Source organism: Cryptotermes secundus, unplaced genomic scaffold, assembly GCF_002891405.2.
Source record: "Cryptotermes secundus unplaced genomic scaffold, Csec_1.0 scaffold671, whole genome shotgun sequence".
Taxonomy (NCBI): domain Eukaryota; kingdom Metazoa; phylum Arthropoda; class Insecta; order Blattodea; family Kalotermitidae; genus Cryptotermes; species Cryptotermes secundus.
In genome coordinates this window covers 1,001,094-1,007,333 of record NW_019724595.1, presented here as the reverse complement: position 1 = coordinate 1,007,333, position 6,240 = coordinate 1,001,094, and the positions used below count along the sequence as shown (strand labels likewise).

At 45.2% G+C, this 6,240-nt stretch overlaps 1 protein-coding gene across 2 annotated transcripts in view; it reads left to right on the top strand.

Moving 5' to 3' along the window:
• The first annotated feature begins 2,288 nt into the window (after nucleotides 1-2,288).
• LOC111862389 (zinc finger protein 771) overlaps nucleotides 2,289-6,240 on the top strand; it is a 128,170-nt gene continuing 124,218 nt past the window's right edge. For both annotated transcript variants that reach the window (XM_023847743.2, XM_023847738.2), the window contains exons 1-2: nucleotides 2,289-2,444; nucleotides 3,410-3,495. The gene's annotated coding sequence lies outside the window, so the exon portion shown is untranslated. The remainder of the gene's footprint in view (nucleotides 2,445-3,409; nucleotides 3,496-6,240) is intronic.

Below are 6,240 nucleotides of genomic sequence, written 5' to 3'. Positions count from 1 at the left end.
AAGCATTTAACCACTGAGGCGAAACCTTCTTGTAATTTGATAGTCGCTCAGCTTCAGAGAATACCCTACCCCTTATGAACCCTTAAGATTCACTGCCTTGTACTTAACAACTTGCCAGAGGACCTTATCGAGAGCAATGGGAACACAAGCCACACTCTCACACACGATAGCATGGTTAGTTGGAGCACTATGCTGCAAGCCGCAAGGTCACGGCTTCGAGCCCCAATGAGGTGGATTTTTTTAATTTACCTAATCCTTCCAGCCGCACTATGGCCCTGGGGTCGGCTCAGCATCTAACAGAAATGAGTACCAGGAATTTTCCTGGGGGTAAAAAGCGAGTAAGGCTGACAACCTTACCGCCATCTGTGAGTCGACTGTCTAGAAGTTGTGGGAACCTCGTTCTCTCACACCCCTAAGGGCCTTCACGGCCTGTTACAGGGATGGTTTTGCCTTTTCTTAACTTTTACATCTTAATATTATTTTCCCATCTAAGCCTAGGTCTCCAAATTAGTATCTTGCCTTCAGGTTTCTAGTCTGAGAATGGATATGAATTTCTCATCGTCCCCATGCGTGTTACATGGCCGGTTTATCCCGCCCTCATGTATTGTATTGCCGTTATATGCAGCCTCTTATCCAGTGGACACCGGAGATGTATCCTCGGGGGTGCAGCGCCAGGGACGTGAAGCTAACCACTCAGCTCCATCTGGTGCAAACGTTAAGAATGGTAAAGCTAAATCCACCCTCACCCACATGCCTTCATGACATAATGCTGAATTATACGTATAGGGATAACTTCATCTTCACCTTCACCGTACCAGATAACATTTGATAAAGATTATGAATTATGCAGCTCCTCTTTAAGCACATGTTCGCATGCCAGCCACTCCTTTGTTACTTCCTCTCTCTTAAGTTACGGTAGATAAAGTTAACTTCCGTGGGGTGGGGTGAGACTTAGTCCACTTGGTACGTCGGCCACAAATTGGCTTTTGCTGCAAACCCCGGATGACAGATTGCGTGTGGAACACTTAGAATGAGAACTCGCAGAGGAAAGCGAAGTGCCCAGAGGAAACCTGCTCCAATGTCACTTTGTCCACCATACATCTTGAAAGGGGATCGAAACCCGGGCCGTCGCGGTGGGAAGCCAGCAATTAACCGCCTGAGCTATGACACGGCCCCCTCGCTTTTAAGTATTACGGTTAAGTAACATAGCGCGTATAGCACTAAATCAATCGTTACAGAGGGTCGTAGGTCGTTTGTGGCCGGCAGGTACATTTGTGAACCCCTGCATACATTCCATTGAGAGCAGAGGAATCATTAGAACGCTGATGGTTTCTGTATGTACTCTCATTCACACGTACCGACTGAACCACGGAGGAGGGGCAGCATGTAAGCGAGATGTCGACATCCATATGTGCGATCGAGTTCTTTGCCCTTGAAAAGATGCGGTTGCGCAAATGTGTGTTTGTTCTAAATAATACGCCTCGTGGTCCACTGAAGAACGTTCATAATTTTGCAAAAAAAAAATATATAGTAACAGTCGTGCGTTCCCAGTAGAGCCTTCGGATGTCTGAGGCAAGAATATTGCTAAGTCACGACAATGACCCTGAGCAACGGATGGTAAAGGGTCTATACCTTTCTCACTACTAGTACTGTAATGCTAAGCCAATAAACCAGCAGAGTTAATATTTTAATAACAATATAATGTGGAGTGAAAAGAGACGGCCGTTGCTAGGTAACGGCTCGATAAACACGTGTCCGCGACAACGGATATGCACGCAGTAGTAAAGGAACTGTTGGAAGCGGTGTTTTCTATGCTGTCCGCCGGATGTCTCCGTCGAAAAGGAGGCCACATTTTGAAACACGTACATGTCTAGGAGAGAATAAAAATCCTGGTCACGGATCTCGAGGAGACTGAAGCCACGGATGACTGTGCTGGCGAAGCCCAGCAGCAATGTAACCCACCGGCAGAAAGCAAAATGGGGCTGAGTCAGAAGATGACAAAATAGTGGCCATCACAAAAATTGTATTAAAACTCATGAAGCAAAATGGCCTCTAGAATTCATAGGTCCCTCAAAAAGAACAGACCCATCTTCTTGTCGGAGAGGACGCCCCACATCTACAAAACCGCAGCTGACTAACAAAAACCTGGTCTTGGGCCCCAGAACGGGCTTGACAGCAAGATCGACTGGTCGACTGGCCGTCGTTGTAATGTGACGTTCAGATGATTTTGACTTGAAGTTAGTCAGTCATGACTAGGAAGTTATGTGAACTAGTTAGTCGTGAGATGGTAGCCAGCCGGCAAGGACGGAAGCCCGAGAGCGGAAGAATCCTCCACTGTTGGGAACGGTTACGTAGCGATGCCTAGTGAATACCGTCACCGAGCGAAGACATAACAGTGAGACTTAGCACGTGCTGTATGGATCTGTTGAGTGTGTGGACTACTGGTACGTAGTGTTATGACTGTTAGTACTTAGAGTTGTGAGTTCACTAAATCCAATTATCAATCCATACCCCAGTTATAGTCACTAACACGTGACAGTTTTGTACTGATGAACTGCATAGAGTCTACACCCTTCTTACCAAATGGGTGTTGCGCAGCTCTAGCCCTGTTTTTGGAGATGTCGACTTCAAATACCGGCTAGGACATCAGATATCTTTATAGCGACGGGCTGCCGGCTTGATGGCTGGGTTCGATTCCCGGCAGAAGGAAGATATTTTCTATATTCCAGGACATCTACGTCGTCTCTGGGGCCTACTGAGCCTCAATCAATTGGGTACCGGGGGCTCATTCCCCGGGAGTAAAGCAGCCGAGGCGTGAAGCTGACCACTCACCTCCATCTAGTGCCAAGTGCAAGGTTATTAGAGCTGTATCTCCACTGCCCATACGCCTCCGTGGCGTGGGGACGACTTCACGTATTTAATATCTAATTTGTGTTGATAGGTCCCTGCTATTCCGACATGAGCTTACTTACTCATGGAGCTAGCCCTACTTCGGAAGCCGCCAATTGTGCAGCTACTCAAGAATTTCGCACCATTTTATGGAACCCGAAGGTTCATTACCGTGTTCACAAGAGCCCTCCACTGGTCCCTATCCCGAGCCAGATCATTCCAATCCATACCATCCCATCCTATCTCTCTAAGATCCATTTTAATATTGTCCACCCACCTACGCCTTGGTCTTCCCAGTGATCTCTTTCCTTCTGGCTTTCCCACCAATATCATAATGCATTCCTCTTCTCCCCCATTCATGCTACATGCCCTGCCCACCTCATCCTCCTTGACTATTCCGAAATGTAGATCTGTAATATTAAAACTTCTCAACGTTCGTATCATAAGTAATTAGATTTTGGATATCACAAGTGTAACTTCTGTTCGGAAGGAACATCCCCATTTGTCTCTTCTTTTTCAGGTATTTCTGGCGTTGTGAGTCAAATTCTATAGGTGGAACTCAATCCGTAAGAATCGAAGCGAGCGACGTCTGAACACAGTACAAAGGTAAAGTTTCTTTCTGTGCATGAGCCTTATATCATGAATGCCATCTTACCAGTCAATTACTCCACAGTTCAGTTGCTTAAAATAGGTCCGGTTTTGTATTTCGAAGTCGGCCTTGCTAATTTTACAGAGACCATATATGTAACGGCCATTGCCAAATGACAGTTTCAACACTTGCAATGAAACAGATTATGACTGTTAAGAGTTAGTCTAAAATTGCGTCATCTGTGCATTATATCTACTGCTACCCCCGTGGTTCAGTTTACGTAATTCTTCATGTGAAGTTACAACTTTGTTAGATATACGTAAAATGCACGCAACAGGCGAGTCCATGCAGCGACTATTGCTAGGCAATGCGTAGGTAGAAACACCTGACAACAATACCTGATATTTGTTGCCGAGCAGCAAGGTGTTCTCTATGTTGTCCGTGCCGAGCCAAAATAAGGAGCAGCGAACACTATTCAGGGGTAATGAGTATTGAGCCAGTTACCAGTATGCAGTATGACTTGAAGTCCAGCAGCTACGAGTTGAGTTGTATCGAGTGAATGGCAGTGACTCCAGCAGGAGAAGTAATTGTCATACTGCAGATGGCAGTAACTGTGAAACTGTGAATTCTGTAACTATAAGAGCGAGGGGAATAAATTCGCTTGATCCAAGACGGCGTGAAGTTATTTGTCGCGTCGCATACCCAACACGTGACAGTATATTATAAATAAATTAATTTCTTTTTGTCTTCATATGAATTCGGTGGTAATTTATTATTGGTTACAATCGATACAAATTATAAATAGTGTATACTGTTTTAGATGAAAGCGTAGAACTTTGGAACATTGACCGAAGGGCCTGCATTTGCACTCGACCGAGACTTAACCTTATTTGGCCCTTTCACGTTCCTTTCATTTCTTTGCAAAATCATATCGAGTAACAACACCGTGACGAATGGATTCATTTATGGTTTCTGAAAGGAAATGTGACAAACTGGTATTGACAGCGTGTTTCTTCCAGCTACTTTGAAACCTAGTAAGCATTTGAACTAGTTTCTGTTTGAAAGTAATTTACAGCGATGTATATATTTCACCACTCCTTGACTATGAATGTTGTACGCCTACGTGTACACAGAGATTTCCGAATGTGTTTTTATATGTGGTTCATTTGCGGGGCACGCGGTAGCATAGTTGGTTGAGGCACTATGCTACAGGCCGGAAGGTCGCGGGTTCGATTCCCGACGAGGTCATTGGGTTTTTCAAGTGACCTAATTCTTCCAGCTGCACTATGGCCCTGGGGTCGCCTCAGCGTCTACAAGAATTGAGTACCAGGAATCACCCTGTGGGGGGGATAAAGGGCGGCCGACGGCCGCGTATGGCTGACGGCCTCACCTCCATCTGTGAGCCGATTATGTAGAAAAGACACGATATTAGGCCATGTATTTTATGAAAATGTGGGAAATTATTGGTCAGCTTGTTAATAATGACTGTTCCCTGGATCTACTAGCTGAATTAGTATTAGCTGCAATCAGCTCGTGCAGTGCACTGTCGGCGCACTGTGTTACCATAATCTCACGTAGAATAATTAGGACTTTGTGTATATACTGTTTTTTCATTCCGGTACACGCCCTCGTGTGAACCGCGTCTGTCAGCTGGCGGGTCGCTATTTTTAGCCAGCTACAAACAGAGCGCTCTCGTTATCTCTACACTTGAGAGGTACCTAAGGCAGGGTGGGTTGGTATGTCCGGCGCGGTTCACAACCGAGCGGCAGCCTGTGTTGCGGCCGGCGGTGACATTATCGAAAATCAGCTTTAAGCACCAATAAATTCAAATTAAAGGTAATTTCACGAAGTTAACTTTACATTCATACTTTAAATGTATCATGTATTATGCTGGTTTATTATTTTGTTCCGTTTATTGTCTGTAATCGTTACCTTCTATTCTGAGTTTAAAACGGTCATAACTCCTTAACCGTCCAAAATCGGACACATGTTTATGAACTTTTTTGATCACAAAGACCTAGGAAATCACCTCCTGCAGTTATGCCCTAAAGTCGTGAAATATCCTGTATATATATGTGTATGTATGTATAAATATTCGGAAGTTGGTTCAGCCTGTGTATTTAGGGAGGGCAGAGGGGTGCACTGAATATGGAGCAGTTGGTGGAATGAACCACACCAGAGCCAGTTTGACAGACACAAATATCACTTGGACCGAACCAAGAAGCATGGCCGCTTTCTGAGCCTAGACCGAGCTAGAGGTATCTTCTGCTGTCAGAACGTCAGTTGTAAGTAAGGGTATGGGAATTTCTTGGAATTCAGTTTGTGTGCCAAGTTTCTGGGGGTGCGGAGGGAAGTTTGACTTGTTATTTAGGTAGCCTGTTGGAGCGAACAAGTTTGCTATTGCAAAGCGAGATAGTGGCATGGACACCGTAGGCTGGGGTGACATTGCGTAGGGGCTGCAGATTGCGTCACGATACGGGGGTCACGTGTTATAAGCAGCTCAAGGTTCGCAAGAACAGATTGCCTCACTGCGTGCGAACAAAGTTGCGAAACATCCATCCATCTGCTGGCAGGGATGACCACAGATCTATATTTCCATTCTGATATTTTCCGCCGGTTTGGAACGAGTAATACATATTGAAGAGTTGGCGTGTACAACATCTTATCGGAAGACTCGATGAAAAAGGACTAATTTGGAAAAGTAGGCATAGTTACAAACGATGAAAGTACAGTTGTGTAGATGGATTCAGTTCCCCCCCCCC